Raw genomic sequence first — 23,017 nt, 5'->3', positions numbered from 1 at the left:
CCCACCAGAGATACCACCCCTCCCCTAACACCCCATACAACTCCCACTAACCCTCAACAATTGATCATAGTGGCTAGGGCTGATGGGAGCTAGAGTGCAGTAGCATCTGGAAGGCCACAAGTTTCCCACCCCTGTTCCTAGTCCAGTGCTATCAACTCCCAACTGGCCAGGGTTTCAGGCAGGGGTCTCTTCCAGCCATGCTACCGGATAACCTTTTCTTTTTTGAAACTGCAGATGTTAGAGATTGGACCTGTGACCTTCTGAATCCAGAACATGTGCTCTGCTAGGCAATGGCCTCTTTCCATTTATTTATGATTCCTTTAGGTTTATTAACTGCATTAGTCACCACAGCAATGTCCACAGCAATGCTAAGTATGGTCAATGCAAATAAGGGATCTTTATCTTGCTACTATAGAGAAGACACAGATGCCCGTGAGAAATAAATTAACCATATGATCAGATCTTAGTATTTCTAATAATTAGTAATTCTTTCAAAGATGATGTGAAATTAGTATTAGTATTACCCTCATGTTAGTATTACCCTAATGTATTGAAGATGCTATGGCTGAAATGGTTCCTTGTCCCATCTTACCGAGTATGTTCCTGAGTGATGTCAATTTTGATCTAGGATTTCCTGGTTCATAGCTAACTAGGCTGTACTGCAGTGTCACATTTTAAACCTAGGATTGGGTAGCTCTTATTGATCTCCAAGTCCTATCAGCTCCAGTCAGCATGGCCAACGATTGGGGATGATGGGAGTAGTAGTTCAGAAACATCTGGAGGGACACAGGTTCTCCATCTCTGTTTAAAAACTAATACAGTTTTGAAGATGATAGATAGATGGATATAGATAGATAGATGATAGATAATTTGCTGTCAGTGCACAAGAATGCTTCTCCAAGAGGTTTTACACTCATTCTAAAAATTGTTGCATTATAAATTTCCCAGACGATCATTTTATTGCTCCAAATAAACTGTAAGATGCAATCCTGGATTGCGAGTGCAAAGGGCTCTTGAGAAAAACCCAAGCAGGGTTTCTTTGTAGAAGCACCATGCTGTTATATGTTGATTGGGAGCACAGGGATGAATTTGAGCCAAGATGCACTGAGCCTTTACTGCTGAACCTCTTGTTTCCTGTCTAAATTTTTGATCTGCTTCATCTCTAAGGCTGCTACAACATTTTTTTAAACAACAACAACAACCCTGTCAAGCTAAAATAACCAGTTGTTGGTACATTTTTATTTCTTTTTTTCTGGTGCATTTTTCAAAAAGTCTCAGCATAACTCTCAGGATAATCTACCTCACAGGAATGTTGTGAGAATAACATGGCATAACTGCATGGCTTGAGCTCCTTGAAAGAGGGGCAGTGATCAATAAAACCTGACTCCTGTTTAACTTAAGGCATTAACCTAATCCAAACAAGAAAGCCTTACAGCTTTTCTAGAAAATATATTCAGATGAATGTTGGCGAAACTTCAAGATAAAGGAATTGCCCTGTCATGGACCTGCTACTGGGAATTCTCTGTTCATGCCTAGGAGCTCAAAGATGGGAAACGTGTTCTGCTTCATGGCTTGGACACAAAAACTGTTTTAATTGTCAAAGCTCTGCACTGGAAGCAATAGTTTGAGAGGTCTTCGGATTATGTGCAGAGTAATTTTTCAGTGCTGCGGAATAATTGTTGTATTCCTCTTCCCTCTTCAACCACCTGCCTTCAGTGTCAAAGCATACACCACTATTTAAGAGGGAAAGTGTTCCTGATCTCACTGTGCTCCAATAAAACCAGTAGATATAGAACTCCTCAGAGGAGCACTACCACCTTGAAGAGCATGGGAAGGGTGAGCTGCGGGCAAAGCTGGACTTCCTTTAGGGCAAAAGGTACTTAATGCATAAATAGTCTCAACGACTGTAATTTTGCATTTCCGCCTCATTAGCCAGATCAATATACAACAGTTACCCTTCACCTCAACTGCATCGTTAGCCTATCTGTAATTTGCCTGCTATTAAGTACTCTCTGGCTCTTGGCATGCAGCAGTTGGGGGCATGAGAGGGTGATAGAGACTATAGTGGGCGGGCAAGGGAGGTGTGATGCAGCTCAGACTATGATAAAAAATACCAGCTCAACTCCCAGTTGTAACCTGAAGCCAAAGGAGAGATGATTAAACCATCCAGATGGACAGCTGGTCTCTTTCTATGTTCTCTGCAGCACTTTGGACAACACTACACTTCATATTTTGGTTCCAAACTACAGGCCTTGGGTGCTAGTCAATGTTAGCTCCACTCAGAATAGATCTATTAAAATTAATATATGACTAAATTTTGGTGTGTCTATTCTTGAGTAGAGCTTTTTGAACACAACCCTTTGCAGGGTCACCCGTCCACATCTTGTATTTGCTGACGTATTATATAATTTCAGTGTATGCCTATCACTTTAATCCTTTTATGTAAGTCATTTTGTAAAATTGGCCTGAAAAGCTGTATATAAATATTGTAAAAATGAATACATAAGGGCAAACTATCACAGAAAACACTGCCCTCCCCCTCAATCTAGTTGATGAAAGCTTCACTTTATAGTTGATCAGTGTGAACATGAGTGCACATCCTTCCTGCACAAAGCCTTGAAAGGTTTAGACTGACTGTTTTAGCATGGCCTTGTATCCAAGCCTGTATTGGATTATTGGAGGATTGCGCTGGGGAAGATGCATAAGCAGATTGGTGGTGAGAGAGAGAGAGAGAGAGAGAGAGAGAGAGAGAGAGAGAGATATGGAGGGATGGATGGATGAATGAATGCAACAGTTCCCGAAGTTCTGTGACACGTTACTGTGACCAAGAAACTAAATGGAGGATAAGCATATGCAGAGATAGAAAGCAGAAGCTTATATAACAGAAGCTTATATAAGGAGATGTGAGAAAAGGTATAAACCCCGTGGGATTGGGCCACTGGGTGCAGAGAACAAGCTTAACTACCATCCCAGTGACATCTCCAAATCAGTTTCGAAACTCCCATTGTTCTAGGCGCACTTTGTGACAGGGAGTTTCATTAGCGCAAGCAGTTAAGATTTCATATTAAAACTGCAAAGTGGAAGGAAAGGAGGACCTTTTTCTTCCTCGCCAATTCCAGCTACTCTCTGAAGACTGGAGAAGAGACCCTCTTAAGAATATTAGGGGGGTGGGCAGGGAAAGGACTAGACCGTGTGAAAAATGAACATAATATTTTATCTGCAGTTCATTAATTTTCAGCTTTGTGTTCTTGTTATTTTAAAAAGTGTGCTTAGACATTCCATTGTTATCCCCATAACCTAGGTTTAAGGTGCCATTTAGCTACTAGTTTTCATATCTCAGTTTCTAATATTGCTCCAAATGTTTCCTCTTTATATTCTCCCACATCAGTGCATGGCAACCTTTCACTCCCATTGGAGAAAATGAAGCCCAGCATTTTTGGGCTCTCTAGCATTGAGGCCACATCCTGTCTGCCACCTTTGATGCACAGTGGCCTGGCCCTCCCTGGCACCTGGCAGAGATTCACAACATGGTGCAATGTAACTGTATGTAAAACTCCCAGAAATCATTGCAACACACAAGCCCCCTCCCTCCACATGCTCACAAGTAACTTTATAAATGAATGGCTATGGGCCAAAGTTAAGCCCATTTAAGCCTCACGCATTTAAAGAAGACACATTTAAACTTGTGCTTTAAATTTCAAGTCAATGGGATTTAAAAGTGTTCTGTGACGTTTGTTGGGTTTGTCCCACATTGCCTGTTGTCTGCCCTGCCTTGGTGTAATCAAGGAGATGTGGAGGGTGGCATTTACACCTGTCCCCACTGGCCTGTGTGCCACACACTCTGGGATCCACGCACTCCATGCATGAAAGAGCAGTTTTTCTACTTTCCAAGTGTATGATATAAGAAGAACAAACCCAATGGGGACAGCTGGTCCCCATCAGGTTCGTGCTGAGGAGGAAAATGTGCCCTGGGAGGAGTTGGCTTGGCAAGCTCTGAATGCCCCCTGCACCACCCCAATATTTCCTGGCCTGCCTGCAAACACCACCTTTATAATTAGAAGCTCCTTGCCTGCTGGGCCCTCTGTAGAGATCAAATGCTTCCCTTCAGCGCCAACATCCTACAGCCGTGTGTCTGCATGGAATACAAAGCACCACTTAACAGTTGCGCCTCATGCTCTGCATGAAAAGCTCCTGGAAACATGGCCTTTCTGCGGAGCTGATAATCAAGGGACTTGTTGCTTGGGGAATGCAGAAAGCCTTGCGGTGTGGAAAGAAAAGAGCGGGCGAAACCAATCATACGGCATCCTTTGTTGAAATGCCTGGTTCAAAAAGGGGAGGGAATTGAAATGAGAACCAGTTCCTCATGTGTTGGAGAGAGACTGTTCTGTAAGCACATGGGGATAGCGGGCTCCCATCAGGGGGCCATGCCTGGATGCGGCACACACCCATTGTATGCTTATGGGCATTTCTGTCTGCCCTGTCACACTTCACAGAGGTTTCTGTGGATGGTGGCTAAATTTCTCCTCCTGGCTGCAAAAAACACAAAAGGAAGTCTCCCCTGATTAAACCTATCCTGTCTGGCTGTTGTTACAAATTTTAATCTGTTTATTTATTCATTTTAACCCACATTTGCCTTTCATATTGGAAGGTATTGGGTTGCATAACATATTTTAGATATGTTTCAGATATTCCAGACATCTCAAATATGTATTACAGCCATTTTAATGTACTTTGTATGTTCTGATATTTTTATCTGTATGGTTATTGTTTTTATTTTGTTTGGGTCTTTGAATATATAATAAAGAGATTAAATTGCCACTGTGAACAGCTTTCTTCTTACATGATTGTGAGATGCACCTCTCAGCCAGAGCCCCCCTCACCTTTCTCCCTCCCCAACACACATTCTTGGTCACTCTCAACCTGGGGCAGCTCCCTTGTCCCAATGCTGGGGTAACCCATTGGCCTTTCCTCATTGGCAAGATTTAAAGAGATTAAATTGTCACTGTGAACATTGGCACCAGTGCTGTTTCCAGGACTCTTGAACAGTTGATTTTAGCGGGTTCCTCTCCCTGGCACTGTTGATGCAGTCCATTCATCTGTCTCTCTTTTTCCCTCTCTAGGCCCAGTACATACAGCCCCTGCCCTAGGAGAGAGATTGGACAAGGTATGCAGTGGTTGGTGCTCTTCTCATTGCCTCCTCAGTTGGCAACACCTATTTAAAGTGCATGGCTTCCTGCAAAGAATCCTGGGAACTGTGCTTTCCACCTTCACAAAGCTTCAGTTCCCAGTACCCTTAACAAGCTACTGTTCCCAGGATTTTTTGCAGGAAGCCATGTACTTTAAATGGGGATTTAGTCTGCTTTAAATAGATGGTGTGGATCTGGAAGGCATAACAAGGAAGAGAAGCAGAACTAGGACTGATAGTGGGCCCTTGACTGGGGTGTGGGCCTTGAACCCAAACCAATGGTGCAGAATTTGGCAGCCAGTTGCTCACTGGGACAGGATGGTTTGAGCATATTACACCGATCCTGGCCAGGCTGCAATGGCTGCCAATTAGTTTCCAGGCCCAATTCAAAGTGCTGGTTTTGACCTGTAAAGCCTTAAACGGCTCAGGACCTCAATAGATCAAGGATTGCCTCTCTCCAAAAAGTAAATGTGCATGAAAGGTCAGCTGAGCATGTGCAGGGTACTGGGAACTGCCAGCCTTTATTCATATCTGGGATAAATTAAGGAGAGCTTCTAGACTGGAGGGTGAACTTTGAACTAATTACTGACAATGGTATTCCCCACTCCCAGCCCCTACTTTTTAACCCAGAATACCAACCTCTCAATACCGTACTGTCTTGTGGCTGCTCTGTTGCATGAGGAATGAGACTATCTGACCCAGTGAGACCTTTCCTTGTGGTAATGGACCATCAAGTTAATCACCAACAAGCAGTGTGGCCTGGAGAAAAGTGCCCCTTCTTTCCATTATGCTCTTCAATTTGCTGTCATTATCCTTGCTGGGGAGCATGCAGTGAGTTTCCTGCCCACAGAATTAATCGGCTTTTATAAGAACAGCACAGATTGATCTTGCCACTGGGGAAAAATTATTTTTACACCAGAAACCATGTAGTGTATTAGAGACCCTGGTTGGGGTGCAGCATGTGTGTGTGTTGTGAGAAACTGAGTCCTAAAGCATAAACTTCACAGATGAGAGATCTCTGGTGAATAGATTTGTGGGGACCTAGAGTTTGAGATCCCTGTTGAAAAGAGATGATGCCTGCTCTGATTGTTTGGCTCAGTCTTTCTCTCAGTCTCTCCTCCAGCTTCTCCTTTGAGACTCTGTGATAATCATTAATGTTTATATTTCCTAACAATTTGTTCCCTATTGCCTCCCTGCTGCCTGCTTTGTAATCCTCTCCTCATTACTCCACTTTTTAATTTTGCCATTATCTTGACTAAGAAATCTGCATAGGGTCAAAGTGTGCTAATCCTTTAATACTTTCAGATGTCTGTCACGTTTTTTATTTTATTTTATTTTATTTTATTTTATTTTATTTTATTCTCTTTGAACTCTCTCTGAGCTTTCTAACCAAATATGTTTAGGCCACTAGCCCCTGTCACTCTTTGGTTCAGAATATAATAGTCTAATGTGCAACTCCCTCAAATGAGATATTGTAGAGTTGGGAAAGGTTCAGGAAATGGCAACCGGAATGATCAAGGGACAGGAACAACTCCCCTATGAGGAAAGGTAACAACAGGCTTTACAGTTTAGAGAAATGGCGAGTAAGAGGTGACGTGATAGAGGTTTATAAAATCAGGCACGGCATGAAGAAAGTGGATAACATTAGAACTCATGGACATTCAATGAAGCTGTATGTTTGAGGATTCAGGACAAATAAAAGAAAATTCCACTTACACCCCGGTATGTCATGGACTGGCTGGACACAGAGGAATGGTGAGAGGCACCAGAAGCAGGAGAGGAGGGGAGCCAGGAGACAGAGATGAGGCAGGCTGCTGAAGAATCCATGGATTCTTCCCCTCCCTCCTGGTCTCCCAGAACACACAGTAAAATGAAGAGGGCAGAGCAATGAGAGGCAAAATGACAAAGCCTTAGGCTGCTGTGGGGAAGGAACTGAGGGAAGAGCCTTTGGAGAGTGGTGGAAAGGCAGGGACCTTCAGTCCTCACAACTGCTTCATTGGGACAAGGCCTACTGGGAAGAGTTGCTGTGACCACTAGGACTGAACTGTGTTTATTTCTTTGAATAAAGAGTTAACTTCACTGACACTGAGTGCTTTGTTTTTTCATTGCTGACCTACACCTGACTTGAGCTCCTGACAGTATATAGCAGAACTCTGGAATTCGCACCTTCAAGAGGTAGTGATGCCCACCAAGTTGGATAGCTTCAAAAGAGATTAGACAAATTAATGGAGGATATGGCTATCAGTGGCTACCAGCCTTGATGGATATGGTCTGCTTCCACAGTTGGAGGCAGTAATGCTTCTGAAATACAGTGGCTGGAAGCAGCAGGAGGGGAGAGTGCTGTTGCACTCTGATCCTGTCTGAGTGCCTTCCATAGCCATCTGGCTGGTCATTTTGGGAACAGGAGAGAGAGAGAGAGAGAGAGAGAGAGATGGAGGGAGGGAGGGAGGGAGGGAGGGAGGGAGGGAGGGAGGGAGGGAGGGAGGGAGAGAGTTATAAAATACTACAATAATGTAACATTGGCCCTGAGAAAGGGAGGAGACAGTCTGACTGGGGTAGGGCCCTGTTGTTGCTTTTGCCTGCCCCCTTTGCATATAGTGCCAGTTCAACCATAGAATCAATTTCCTAGTGGGATGGCAGGCTCTCTTTCACTGGAGGTCAAATAGGCTCTGTTTAACAGAGGCTTGTGGGCAGCCATCTGTTGGGAATGCTCCAGTTATGGATTTCCTAGAAGATTCCATTAATTCTATTGTTCTTTTCTAGTATTGGAGCCAGGCTGGGAGAAAGGATTGCAGAATGGGAGGGTAAGGTTCACTTCTCCTTACCTGTACCCCCCCCCACTTTTTGTCACCCACCCACACCACTTTATCAAGGAACAAGGCAGGCATGCAAATAAGCCAACTTGCCAGTCAATCCCTAGGTCTAACCCCAGGTGCCTTGAATGTCGCCGCTAGAGACTATCAAGATGGCGATGGAGGCTTTGGTTTGGTCCATTGATTTATACAAGAATATGACAATAATGGCCCGTGGCTGTCATGTAGGTTCATAGGCTTTGCAACCATATAGCTTAAAAAAAAAAGTTACAGATCTAACCAAACTCACAGAATTTTTTTAGGAAGTGAACATAATGCTCAAAAACTCAAAAAAGACAGAATAAATGGTTAAAAAAATAGATTGCAGTCTGTCTGCATCGTTTTCAAGCTGTCTTGTATGTGATCTCTCAGCCCATCTCTTTTCTCCCTTGAAGCAGAGACATGATGCAAACATGCAACTTACAGCAAAAGCCTCAGGGCCTGATTATAGGGGAAGCTTGTGAACAGCCTGCTGTTGCTGTTGTTTAATCTGAAAAGCAGCACTGAAGGCTGTGATCAGGAGCTGAAGAGCAGTGGGAGGCCAAGGCTGCTTAACCCTTTTCTCACTCAAAATGTCTCTCCCCATTTACTTCCCTCATAACTTGTTTGCTGTGATGAGAAGTGAAGCTTGAGGAGGGCAATTTTGAGAGGATAAACCACAGGAAGAAAAAGGGTTAAGTAGTCCCTCCTTCCTGCCATCCCTTCTCATGGCTCATTTTCTGTTACAATCAGTCAGCCATGAAAGGTCTGAAAACTGTTCAGATATCTCCCCACATAATCTACTCGTTTGTCCATCAATTGACCCCATCAGTACCCAATATCCATTCCAGCCCAAGGAGGTCTCAGGGTAGGACTGCCTCTTCCAAATGTTTTCCTCCTTTCTGACCTCTGCCCCCAGCAACAGCATCTGATTCCTGGCTAAGCCTCCCACTCAAGCGTCCTCCTTAGGAACACAACACAAGTATTCATGGTTTTAATTATTAATCTTTGGAAAACAAAGAGAGATTCATTAAAGCATGTTGCTTGCACAATGGAGACCTAAGATGATTCTCCCCACTCAACAATTAGTTGTTGAAACAGAGAAATAAAAGTATTATTAGGATTTGTCCTGCTTATTTATTTATGGGCCTTGTATAAACACTCTATCTAACTGATGGGTGCTGGTGCCTTGGCTAGATGGGGAAAAACACAAAGCAAGGCATACGTTTCTATGGTGGTTCACAGCCAGGCAGATGTTTAGGATTTAATTGTTTTAACAACCACATATTATTTCTAGGCTTCCCCCTTGCTCCCCAGCACCCCACTCTTCCCTACCCCCCTTCCATACACACACTTCTCCCCCCCCCTCTATTTGGAAAATGTGAACCTGTATGCAGATATCTAAGAAGCCTAAATGGTGGGGGAGGGAGAGACACAGTCAGAAAGTGGTTCTTTTGAAGACAGAGATCCCCTGCCTTTGCAAAATCCTTCGTGTCAGAAAAACCTCATCCTCCCCTCCAATCTGCCCCCCAAAGGGCAGGGGCATAGGGCAGTGCATACTCGTTGCCTTAATTATCTCAGGGAACAAAAGTGACAGACAGCACAACACAAGCTGCAACCCAGAGTCCCACCCTACCCCCATTTCCCCAGATCCTTCTGTGAAAAGTGAGACTGTTCCTTCATGGCTGAAGTGATCCTGGGGGAGTGTTGGTGATGCAGGAATTGACATCTTCATGCCCAATTTCCCCCAAGCTTTCTTCCATGAGGAGCTTCGTGGTGGCTGCACCCACCTGAAGCAAATTATTCACAGATAATTACTTCTTTATTTTATTTGCAAATTGAACGCCGGCTTTGGATAACCTTTTAGGACACTTACCATCATCTTAAGTTGGGGAGGGGGTGAATGAAGGGGAGGGAATCAAATTAAGTCATGGAATTTCTCTCTCTCTCTCTCTCTCTCTCTCACACACACACACACACACACACACACAAACACAAACACACACACACACACACACAGAGAGAGAGAGCGAGAGCGAGAGCGAGAGCGAGAGAGAGCATGGACCACTGTCTTTTAAACTCCACTATTTGTGGAGATAATTCTGGCTATGGATACCCCTTCTGATCTTTGCAGTGGGCATTGCATGGGCCCAGACAAGTGTATGAGAGAGAAGAGAAGATGGACACAGAGTATGAACAAATGCACATGCATACATTTGCATGAGTCTCTGTTCCATTCTGACTTCCAGCAGGAGCCCCCAGAGCTCTCCTGCTCCTGACCCAAGGACAATGCAGTCACTCTAGTAGCTAAGGTTGGAGTTGCAGGACCTTGGAGAGTTCCAGATGAGCAATTTGTTTTGAAGCTCTGGAGTGCAAATGAGGCTTTCCATGCCTTCATGCCCAGGCTATTGTTTTAGGTCCTGCCTCTTTTCATTGGAAATGGTGGGAGTAACTTGGAGTCCAGTGCTCCATCTTTCCCCCATCATTGCCCTCTTGCCTTATTGTTTGTGCTGGTCATCCAGCAATGGGGAGCATGGGGACCCAGATGAGAAGGCGAATGGTTAGTTAGTTGGGGCCTTGAGACTCAGGGTTTTCTTATGGTGCTTTGGGATTCCTTCCTTCCTTCCCAAACCAATAATTATAAGAATGGGGGGGGGTAATTTGAAATGGATAGCAGGGCCCACAGTCCTCCACATCAGTGGCTGAGGTTAGGGAGAGGTGGGAAGAACTTTTAGTAGTCTAGATCCTGTGTTTTTCTACATAAGGCATAGATGTCTCCCCATGCCTACTTCTCACTGAGGTGGTAAACTTGTGCCTGCACTGCAAACTGATGTTGGGTTCTCCTCCACCTTCTGTGTTTCCTGATGATCCATATGTCTGCCACAGTGAGTCATCTGCACCAGACGTTCTTACAGAAGAAGAACTGAATGATCTTGTTCATGATCTAGAGCTGTCCAAGGCCAAAGAGGAGTTACTGGAATCAAGACTTCAACAATGGAATCTTCTTAAGGAAAGTGTCTGGGTGACTTCATTTCACCCCTGTCATGAGCAGTTTGCACCTTACTTCAGAAAGAAAGGTGACTTTGTGTTCTGCTACAATGTAGATGGCCTGATGAATGTCCCCAGAATCACACATAACCAGCAAGAATGGTGACTATTCACAGATTCCTCGAAATTCAGTCTCAAAGTGGTGTTGCTGCATAATGGAAACAGACTTCCATCGATTCCAGCCAGACATACTGTCTACATGAAAGAAACCTATGACAACCTGAAACAGCTGTTAGTCTGTCCTCAATCCAGCAAGTTTGGCTGGCATCTCTGTAGTGACTTGAAGGCAGTGACAGTGTTGATGGGTCTGCAGCTGGAATATATGAAGTATTGCTGTTCCTTATGTGAATAGGGCAGCTGAGGAAAGACTTTGCACTATGTGAAAAGAGACCGGCCTCAGAGGAAATTTCTGAAGGTCAGAGAGAAGAATGTGTAACACCCAGCACTAGCAGAAACACACAATATCCCACTACTGCCCTGCTGCTATCCAACACCTATTCAACACCTCAAAATCAGTCTAGTGAAAAACTTTGTAAAAGCCATGGACTGGACTGGACCAGCTTTCAGGTACCTGGCTGACAAATTCCCTTGACTCAGTGAAGTGAAAATTAAAGAGGGAGTTTTGTGGGTCCTCAGATCCACAAGCTCTTCAAAGACAAGATATCTGACAACCTGATTCAGGGTGATGAGAAATAAGCTTGGGATGCATTTCGTCTGGTGTCAACTGATTTCCTCAGGAATGTCAGGGCAGAAAGCTACAAGGAACATGTTAAAGATCCACTTTCTTCATTCCCACTTGGATTTCTTCCATGACAACTGTGGTATGGTTAGTGATAAGCATGGTGAACATTTTCATCAGGATATTGAAACAATTCCAGGGAAAGCAATCCACCTCCCTGTTGGCCGAATACTGTTAGATGCTCACCAGAGATGATCCACAGCAGCTATACAAACAACAGGCAAAGCGGTGTCAGATGTAGAATCTGGCTTTTACTGGTGCATGTCATATGTATGTATGTTTTCTTCAATTATATACTAAACTATTGTGGATCCCTAAGAAACAGTAGCCAATTTTGTGTTTTCATTGTCATATTCATGTTCAGCACCTCAAAATTTGTTGTGCAGTTATTGCTCTGAGCTGTATTGTTCCAAACCTTAATGAATGCAGATCATCTCTGAGCAAAGATTCTCTTTAAAGATGCCCTTCTCTGTCTTTTATAAAATTAGTTATTTAGCTACAGTGTGTACCTTGGGGGGTTGGGGGGACCTGTTCCAATAAAGGCAATTTTCCAACAAAGATCAACAGCTACTTTGGCTGCCTTCAGTAGATTTATCACCATTTATAACCCTGCTTCTTCTACTTTCCACTTTGGGTGTGTGCATGTGCATGCTGTGATTTGATGAAAGGTGAACATGTTCCCTCTCTCTGTCGTGTGAATACTTTAATGCCATTGGAAGCACTCACTCTAATAGCTTAAGATGGGAGTTATTTTTTCTGGGGTCATGAAAACGTTTACAAAACATGTCTCCTCCCCCTCTCCCATAGTTTGGTACATCCCTGGTTATACAGTGCAACCACTACTGGATTCCTACTGAGCTATCAGCCAGGTGGACAGATTTGCTATACAACTGATCAGAAGAATAACTGGCATTGCATACTGTGCATTGTGGAAAAAGGAAGTGAGCCAAGCAATTTCAGGAGGAGACCATAAATGCGCTTTTTAACAAATAACATTTTAATTAACCTGTCGTAGATTGTCCTCCTGTAGAAGAGCTGTTCTTCTTAATTAAAACAGCAGTGATATTCCATAAAGGTTCCTCCCTCCCCCCCACATTTGAGCAGTAGTGCTGGAATTATTTATAGCAGGTGTAATTTGACTTAATGGCACCGTCGCTTCTTTTATTGCTACATTGAGCTAGCAGTCCATTAGCTCTTAGCTTTGACTGTTGATTATTAATATTTATTATTGTTGCTGCTGTTATTTTCCAATTGTCCTTTAGTGTCCAAGGGACACATTCCGCTCAGTCATTTGTCCAGAAGTAAGTCCAGAATGCGTGCGTTGACTGCCAGATATGTACTCTAGACAGACGTAGCTGGAATGGGGCCTGGAGTTGTCCATTTTAATGAAATGCAGCTGTAGTGAGTAACCTCCCACTGTTGGCATGTTATTAGGACCAGTCTTAGCAGTAGGCAAGCTTTGGAGTGGCTAACTAGGACAGCAGTCTGTAAAGGTAGAAGGCTTGGTGTAGGTGTGGGTGTCTGGGAGGAATGCTGCAAATCTGGCTGTAGGGGATTTTGCGAGAGTTTCACTTTAAGTGAGGCCATAAGTCCTCTCTTTCTGAGGTCCTACTTTTCACAGACGTGGCATTCCATTGTCTGGGCTGGAGCATTTCAGAGAACTGGAGGAGTGAATGTTGCTCCCTACACTGAGAAAACAAGATCCCTGCACAGAAAATGCTAGTATGTAAGGAGAAGGCATGTTTCTTCCCACCATGCTAGTTTTTATCTAGAGACTTTGCAGTGGGCGGGCAGGGAGGTCGTTTGGAGAAGCATTCGCTCATGCTCCTCCATACAAAAATATGGATACATACAATCTTCAGGTCCAGAGGCACCATTGAATATAGTTGCTTGAAAGCCATAGTCATTGAAAAGGGATATTGCTTTCCTTTCCTTCTTGTGGGCTTCTCAGATGCCTCTGGCTGCAAAGAGGACGCTGGGCTGGAGGCCCGAATGGTCTCATCCACCAGGGCTCTTTTGCCCTATTGTATAAGCCCCCATTCATGTCTGTTTGCAGGAACCTTTTTTGAGGGGGGAGCGGGGGGAAGTGGGCTGGTTTCTCACCAATAGAGAGAGGGAGAAACACTGTGCACTGTGCATTTTACCTCATCTCTCAGGATCTACAAATGTTGGAAAGGTATTCTTTATTTTAAAAGTAAATCTGGGAACTGGGGGATTCACCTTTCACCTGGGGAGGGGGAAAACTCCCCTGCCTTTGGGAACCCTTGCCCCCAAAGCACTTTGAAGTGCTATAATCCAGACAAAGGTTTGCAACTTCAAGGGAGAACTAGGCCGTCTTGTCTGTGAGTCCTGAAATATTGTTTAATTTGGTCGTGTACTTTTTGATGTCTTATTTATTCTTTATGACTACTTTTGTTATGTATATAATTATGGGTTTTTTTCAGGTTGTAAGCTGCCTTGAACATGGTTTGAACTAAGGAAAAACAGCATACAAATGAAATGAAGTATGCATGTATGTAACTAGGCCAGAAACAGCAGAGAGACTTAAAGAGGTAGTTTGCTGGCCTGGAGCCCCAGCACTCCATCACACTTCAGTCAGATTCCACTAGCTGCATTGCCTGCACTGGTAATCAGGCACTGGAAAACATGAGGACCTTGTTGTTAAGGGAATGGTTGTTCCTCAAGGGACTCTGTCCGTCTCCAAAGGTCCCAGTTTGGCTCAAGGGAACCAAGCTGACAAGCTCTCACTCAGTGTCAGGACCGAGTTCTGGGTTCAGCCCCTCTGTTGCTTGCACCTTTTGCCTCCCTGATCCAGCTGGTTCCTCCCCAATTGTGTCAACATTTCTGGCGGCTGCTCAGGACCATGGCACCTGACACCCATGGTAGCCATTTGTCCTACTTTAAAGACGATGGTTCTCTGTTTGAAGGATTGCTCAGTCCATGCCTAGAAGGGAGAGCAGCAGGGGCCCTAGAGTCAGCAGTCAGAACCTGGGCAGCAGCTGGCATATAGCAGGTTGCCAAGTTACAGCTATAGATGCCGGGAGGCAGTGATTTCCGTTCCAAGCTTGTCTTCATCATAATCAGCACTGTTTCTGTTCTGCTGCACTTTGGTTGCTACCATATACCATGTTATCCATCCCACTGTCCTCTATTTAATGTAGTTTATATAATTACTTGTATAATTTATGCAAGTTACACGTTTAATGTAATTAATGATGTAATTATTTCCACACCATTCATTGCAATGCAATGGAAATGCAATTTAAATTGTGGAAGGGTGGGATGACACACATCATCAATTATGCATAGTTTGCAGGCTGAGAACAACAGTAGCAGCAAATACCAAATGGGGTATTGTCTCTCTGGACATGAGACAATTAAGTGAACACTGGCAATTTGTATTTCCATCGGAATTCTCTGACATCGCTAGTCACAGCCTTCTCCGCAATAGTGAGATGCATTAGATTTCTAGTTAAATTATAGTAATTATTTCTGAATTTGTAATATGCACACACATACACCAGCACATGCAAATTTTATGTAAATCTCCCCCCCCCCTTTAGTGATGTATTTTCATTTTGTCAGAGTACTGGAGGTGGGCAGTGCATAAGTTCCTTACTGGCACCAGGCATACCTGTTTTGTCCTGTTTGTAACATTTTAGAATGTGAGTGTTCTTTTGCTGGAATTATTTCCAAGTACAGTATGGAAATCCCAAAGGCAGAAGCTGAAATATTTGACAACAATTTTACCCTGATTCTCTGCTCTGTCATTTATTTACCTGTGTCAAAAATTCCCAAACTGTGTGTCTCATCACAACTGACACGCCACAAGAGAACTGCTGGTGTGCCGCAATAAATATATGAAAGGAAGGAAGGAAGCCTCCCATGAGATCAAAGTAACCACTGATAGGAGGAGCCTGCCCCCTGCAGTCTTTGTGCAGTTCACACTCTTATGGTTTTGTCTCCTTCGAATAAATCTCCACTGGGTGGAGAGAAGTCGCCTTTTTGTGAGTCAGACTTCAGCAGCACTCAGCATTATCTGCACCGTTCTCCAGAGTTTCTTATGGGGGTATTTCACAACCTTACCTGGAGACGATGGGGATTGCCCCTGGGATCTTTTGCATTCTAAACCTTTGCTGTACCACTGCACTATCTCAGCCCTAGCAAATCACCTTCTCCCAGAGGAGTTTGCCTGTCGATTCTCTGCATTAGTCATTGCTCTGGTGTTGCCTGCTTTGCAATCAGGAAGAACACTGATTCATGCAGAAAAATGGAGGTGGGGACCTCCTCTGTGGGCAGGTAATTTTTACTCTTAAACATTCTGTGAGTATTAAAAGCTATTCAGAAGTAATCCACTAGCATGCCTCCACATTTATTGGAGGGGGGGAAAGTTTGCTTTAGCTTTCTGAAGTTTGGAAAACATGAGTGCTCAAGTAGAGGTGCTTACACACACATCCTGCTGCTAACCATAAGCCAGACTTGCAATTAGTAAGCAGATATATTAATCAGATAATTATATGTGCCAGTCGAGCTAAGCATTTTTCTTAAAGGGAATTCTGGGAGGTATAGAAGGGTGTGAAGGCAATACAAGATTTTTGGTTCGGTGCTCCCACTTAGGCCTCTGACTGACTGAGGGAAGGGGGTTAAACCGCACCCTTCCCCTGCTTCCCCTGCCTGGGCTCAAATTGCAAAGCAACCAGTTGAGCTCCGGAAAAATATTACTTGGCTTGCCCATTTTTAAGCCTTATAGGTTGCCAGTCTTAGGCCCTGGGCCAAATGCAGCCCTCTATTCTCTCTCCAGCTCTCATGACTCTCCCCAGGCCACAACCCGTCTCCACAGGCCATGCCTCTCATTTGTCGTGCTCCATGCTCTCCTCAAGTGCTTTTGCCTGGCTGGAACATATCCTTGACCTATGTGAGAATGCCTGTTGCTTGGCTGATGGAGAGAAGAGTATATGTAAGTAGAAACCATTTGAGTTTTCTACAGCTGGAATGTAATCTGTTTTATAAAGATCAGAGTCATATCGATTGCTCTGCCCACCTTTTGCCTCTGGCCACACCCACCACTGGAATGCAACACCTCCACCCCAGAATGTTGCCATTGGGCTGGAAAAGCTGCTTCACCCCTTTCTTAAATATTTAAATATCTCCTCCTCTTGACCAGTATCCAATTGCATGGTGATTGCTCTGTTATTTATTTATACATTTAAGGTATTTGTATATCACCCCAATCCTACAAATATACGGTAACTCACTTTTCCCCATCTCCACACACAGCCTCCCTTGTTCTCCATTGCTGCCACCTTGCTTGAGCTGACTCTTTTTCCTGACTGGCCGCTGCTGCTGCCTACTGCTATGACCAAGCAGGAGAAGTGGCATAGTGAGGAGAAAGTCAGCCAGAAGTGATGGTGGGATCTGCTGGTGCTGCTAGTGCCATCATGGCTAATCAGGATGAAGAGTTGGCCTGGGTACTTTCCCTTCCTCCTCCCTGTTGAGCAGTGGCAGCTCTAAAGCTTCTCCTTCTTCAGCAGCACTTCATCGTAATCCCCACCACTTCCTCCTCTTACTGTCATCTGTAGTTTGCAGGCAAGTGCCATCTGCTGGCAGCCATGCAAACTACTGCATGATGTTCGATGAGTACAAATATATAGATAGATAATTGGTCTTTTAAAAGGGACGCGGGTGGTGCTGTGGGTTAAAGCCTCAGCGCCTAGGGCTTGCCGATCGAAAGGTCGGCAGTTCAAATCCCCGCGGCGGGGTGCGCTCCCGCTGCTCGGTCCCAGCGCCTGCCAACCTAGCAGTTCGAAAGCACCCTCGGGTGCAAGTAGATAAATAGGGACCGCTTTCTAGCGGGAAGGTAAACGGCGTTTCCGTGTGCAGCTCTGGCTCGCCAGAGCAGCGATGTCACGCTGGCCACGTGACCCGGAAGTGTCTTCGGACAGCGCTGGCCCCTGGCCTCTTGAGTGAGATGGGCGCACAACCCCAGAGTCTGGCAAGACTGGCCCGTACGGGCAGGGGTACCTTTACCTTTACCTTAATTGGTCTTTTAAAACTATTTTTACACACACAGTTGCCTTAACTGTTTTGATATCCGTATATAACAGTTTTTATATGTGTAACTGTTTTGTATGTTTTTGTTATATTGTAAATCACTTTGGGATGCCTCATAGGTGATTCATAAACAAAATAATTAGATAATATTATATAACCCTTAGGAAAGAATGTATTGTTTCCAAAATGCACTGGGAAATAATGACAAATTTGGGACACTTTGACAGCTTTCCCCTTGATTTGTTCCTTTAATAGTTAAAGCCAGCACCTTGGAACAAACCATTTCACAATGAGCCTAGAGAACACACCTGGTCAGCTGACAATATCGATGACATCCTCCCCTATGAGGGGAAGGACTGTTGTCACTTTGATGGAGCAGTCGGCTTCTGCTAGGCTGCTTCTCCTCAAGCCATTGTCTCCCCCTTTCATCAGCATTGGGACCACACTTTCAAGCCAGGGTTGTTTCCCCCCACCCCACAAAAGATACCTCCCATTTCATGGCCTCCCTCCCCAATTTCTACAGAGGAGGAAAAAACCTCGTGTATGTTTGTAAATAGTATTCGCTCCTCCATGCCTCTTTGCTGAACTAATAAAGTAAAGAATTACTCACATGACAATTTAGAACTTCAAAGCACTTAAGACACATTAACTAATTATCATCACAGCAGCTGTCAAAGCAGGATGTTCCATCTTGGTTTCTCTCACTAAGACAGAAGAAGAGAAGAAACTGTGAATTCCTGCTCTCTTCTGTTCCACCTTCCCTAAATACTTGGGAGGCCCTTTCTTGGACTTTTCCTTTTTAAGATGAGAGGTGCATCCTGGGCCATAAGGACCATTCAAAGGGAAGGGAGAGGAATGTGCTTTTGAAGGGGCTCACGGTCACTGCCCCATTTCTATAGAGACGAATGACACTCAAAGACAGGTGAGAGATTTGATTCTGCTCAGAGGGCAGCACAACTCAATTGAGGCCAGACTTCATTTGACTTTGTGAGCTATGGATCGATGGAGGGACGCTAAGCTCCACAGTGTGGCTTGGCAGCAGTTTGGGAAGAAATTCTCACTTTGCCTTGGCAGGTGTAGATAGTCAAGTGCCATATATATCCCACTTTTCTCAGCCCTGATGTCTGCCCCTTCAAAGTAGCTCACAATTCTAGAATAAAAGCACCCACTCTCTCTTGAAAAACAACAACTAGCAAGACTATCTGAAACACAACTGGCAATTTAAACTGCTCCACAGCTCACTGATGTTCAAACAACAAGGTGGGCAGGCAGGCATCCCTAGGGAGGGAATTTTGCAGACACGCTGCAGCAGCAGAGAAAGCCCTAATACAGAGTTGTTGAGGGTTGTATTCCCTTTAGGTGTAGTGGACAAGGCCAGACAAATTGTGGGTGGGCTTTACAACACTGTGAGACTACATAGCTTTCCCCCATCTGCACACACACCACACATTTAAAGCACATGGCTTTCCCCAAAGAATCCTGGAAACTGGTTTGTTAAGGGTGCTTGGAATTGTAACCAAACTACGGTATCCTTGGTTCTTTGGGGAAACACATGCGCTTTAAATGTGTGGTGTGTATACAGCCTCTCTCTTCCTCTTCAGGTCTCTCTCCTCCAAATCCAGTAGAATTAAAATGGATCTTCTTGAATTTGAATGGTTTAAATAGAGTCTCCTAAAACCATAATCAAATTGAGTTTTACATTGGTAGACTGCTCAGTTAAAATTAAAGATGCAATGCTTTTCAGCACCAGAAAAACACCAATCCAAGTTGCAGATCCTCATGGATCTTCATTATTTTTACATAGGACAATAACAACACTGCTAAACTACTCACAAAAACACATCTGTAGCCCCTGTAACCAGAAGTGGTCTATTATATGAAAGAATATAATGTAAAAAAATACGAGGATCTATGTTTTGTTTTATTAACAGTGCCAGCCAGTTGTACATGAGCCTTTGTGTCTCTGACCTTTAGCTAGTTGTATTTTCTTTGTACACAAATAAGAAAAACAATTCTGAACTTGTGGGATGGGCTTTAATGGGTAAGAGAGGATATATTATTTGAAATTTATCCCTCTAGTCTTCCACATGTGTGGGTTGAACAAAGTTTCAAAGTCCCATCCTTCGCAGCAAAATTAATGCATAGCAATTAGGCTGCAAAGCCTCCTTTTGAGCAAGTCTAGCTACAAAGTACACTGGCTTCTGCCTTCTTATCCCACTTAAAGAATCAGGCAACAACTTGCAAAGCAAGTTTAAAAATAAAATTTACTTACCGTACTTTATAATCATGCATTGGTTCACAGCAAAGGCAGCGGTAAAACTTATGCAGGCAAAATACTTATATTTACAGTATAACCAACTTCAGGCACCTGCCTGAGATGAAACAAGCAGAGGCCTATCTGCATCCAACACTGGTCAACGGAAGAGATAGAAGAACAGGAAGTACTCTATGTTCCTTCCTCTCCAAGAGAGGAGGGAGAAATAACATCACACAGAGCCCTCTCTACCAATTGTATATCTGTGAGCTGAGTATCTGACTATCAGCAATACAGCTCTGTGGTGTTAGCCCCTTTTCATGCTAACTAGCAAGAATATGCATTTGTAGGGTCTGGCTGTTAATCTCCCACAGAACTTTCATAGACATCTAGATGTTGTTGTTCTAGGTTAAATCATATCCTATGCTTTAGACATCTGACTTTGTAATCTTATGCTGTCTTTTCATTGTATATCTTGGGATTTCTGTTTCCACAATTTTGATGGGTCAGTCAATGGAGACAGATGTGATCTCTGATCTGTTGTCAATTGGCAGGGGAGGGTGGAAACCATGAAAAAAACTAAGCAATTTCAGGAGGATCCATTTTAGTTCCTCCACTGTGTGTGTGCGCACGTGTGTGCGTGCATGCATGCATGCATGCACACATACACTTTCTCTCACTCCGGCAACTCATTCTCACATTCCCATTCTCCTCCGCCTGGCACTCTGTTCTTCCCCTCTCTTTACCTCACCTCCTGCAGCACCCAATTTTATCTGCTTTCCTCCCAGCTGGCTCTTCTTTCTCTCCTCCCTCTCTCTTGATAGCTCTGGTTTCTGTTCAGCTGTGATCACACAGAGCTGAAGTAGGAGGAAGCATCGTGTTTTTGCACTTCCTCTTTCACCTCCATGTTCTTTTCAAGGCTCTGATCTTCAGCTTGGGTGCCAATCTGAGTCTTGAAAACCACATAGAACTGTAAGAAGAAGTGGTGGAAGAGCATTCCCCTTCAAGGAAGGGGAGATGTAGCTACCCTCATGACCTAAGGGGGCAGGATTTCAGAGGCTTCGTGGATGCCAGGATAAGTCCTCAAGGATTCTGATGCACCCAAAGGCACACTGTTGGCAATATCAGGCACAGCATGATCCTGGGTTCTGTTTCTTGGTACAACAAGAAACTCCCCCAACTGGGTGCCCTCCAGATGTCTTGACTACATCTGGAGGGCACCAGGTTGAGGAAGGCTGCACTAAAGTGAGATGGAACTCTGTGAAAGTTATTTTTTTAAAAAAACACATGGATGATGATGATTGAGTTTGACTAGGCATAGGCAAGCTCGGCCCCCCCAGATGTTTTGGGACTACAATTCCCATCATCCCTGACCACTGGTCCTGTTAGCTAGGGATGATGGGACTTGTAGTCCCAAAACATCTGGAGGGCCGAGTTTGCCTATGCCTGAGTTTGACTAATCCTGACATTAAGACACATTTCTTAAAGTCAGTCTTAATTTTCCTAACATGCAACCTATTCTCCTTTGCTTATCAGACTCCATTAGAACCTTATGTTAGTGTATTTGGAATCTTCTCCCAGCCATATGAACTTTCCTTTTACAAATCTCTTCTCAGCTCTTTGGAATTTCACATCTGCTCCATTTCATCACGGACCCACCAGATATTAGTCTGCTATTGATTTTCTCTTGGCCACAGTGCCATTAAGCAACATTACCCGAAGGCCATTGATTGCGAGGGGACCCACCAGATAGCCATTTCTTCCATAATGAAGGCACGGAGCAGATAGTGTTTGAATAAAACTTAATTAATCTGCTAGAAGAAGAGCTGAAATGAAAGGACTGACTCTTAACAGGGCCATGATTGCTATCAAGGGGGAACAAGCAATTTAGAACATAGCTCTTGGCTAGGTCGTTGGACAACACGGACATTTGTCCAGGATGCCAGGCCTGTACAGGGGAGCCAGTGTGCAGGCTGCCCCCACAGCTGCCCTCCTTCAGCACAGATGACCCTCAGCTCATAGCCACCTGTTTCTGCTACTTCAGCGCAGGAGATAAGTATCCTAGCAACCACAGCATGTTTTTACCTGCCAGACCCATAAGAAAGAGATTAAGGTTGCTGAAATCCCCACCCCTTGTCCCCATTATGTGAACACAATTGAGCCAGCATAGATACTTTAATATTTGCCTTCATTCAAATCATATTTGTAACAAGAACATTAGGATGCAGTGTTTTGTCACAGAGTAGTAGATTTAAGGCTTCCTTCTTCTGCATGGGTAGGCTTCCAGCTAGGTCTTTTCTACAGGGTTTATTCACAGAATCTTAGAACTGAAATGCAAGAGGCACAAGAGCAACAAAATTTTAACATAATATTAACACAGTGTAGTGGTGGGGGAAATCAAAACAACATTAATACAATATTTGAAATAATAAACAAGAACATATTCAACCAGCTAAGGCAATATGGTGAATTCAGAAAGCCTACACACATAAAGATGCCTTAACCTGAAGCTGAAGAGGATATAATGTTGGCACCAGACTTTTTTTTCCCAAGAGGGTGTTTCAAACCTAGGGCACCACCACTGAAAAGACCCTGTCCTTTGTGGATGCATAATGCACCTCTCTTGCAGCCTCACCCGAGTATCTTAATGCACTGAGAGAGTGGAAAAGGGATGGGAACAGTCTACCTAAAGCATGGGGTGGTGGTGGGCAGGAACAAGACTGACAGCTAGCCTTATGTTTACATCTGTTGTGTAAATTATTGGGAGCCAGGAGCTCCTAATGCTGGCGAAGAAGCAACCTGCTATGACTTATCTTCAAATATAATATCTGTTTTGGCTCTGTGGTTTACCCAGGCTAACCCACAGTACTTTTTCTGCACACGGTGGGATTAATTCTCCCTCCTTGCTG

The 23,017-nt window shown here is 44.1% G+C and overlaps 1 protein-coding gene across 4 annotated transcripts in view; it reads left to right on the top strand.

The window, feature by feature from the left end:
- ASIC2 (acid sensing ion channel subunit 2) overlaps positions 1–23,017 on the top strand; it is a 381,636-nt gene that overhangs the window by 105,681 nt on the left and 252,938 nt on the right. The window lies entirely within an intron of this gene.

The sequence above is a fragment of the Podarcis melisellensis genome (assembly GCF_964234715.1).
Source record: "Podarcis melisellensis genome assembly, chromosome: 13".
Classification (NCBI taxonomy): Eukaryota; Metazoa; Chordata; class Lepidosauria; order Squamata; family Lacertidae; genus Podarcis; species Podarcis melisellensis.
This window is presented reverse-complemented; position numbering and strand designations above follow the sequence as displayed.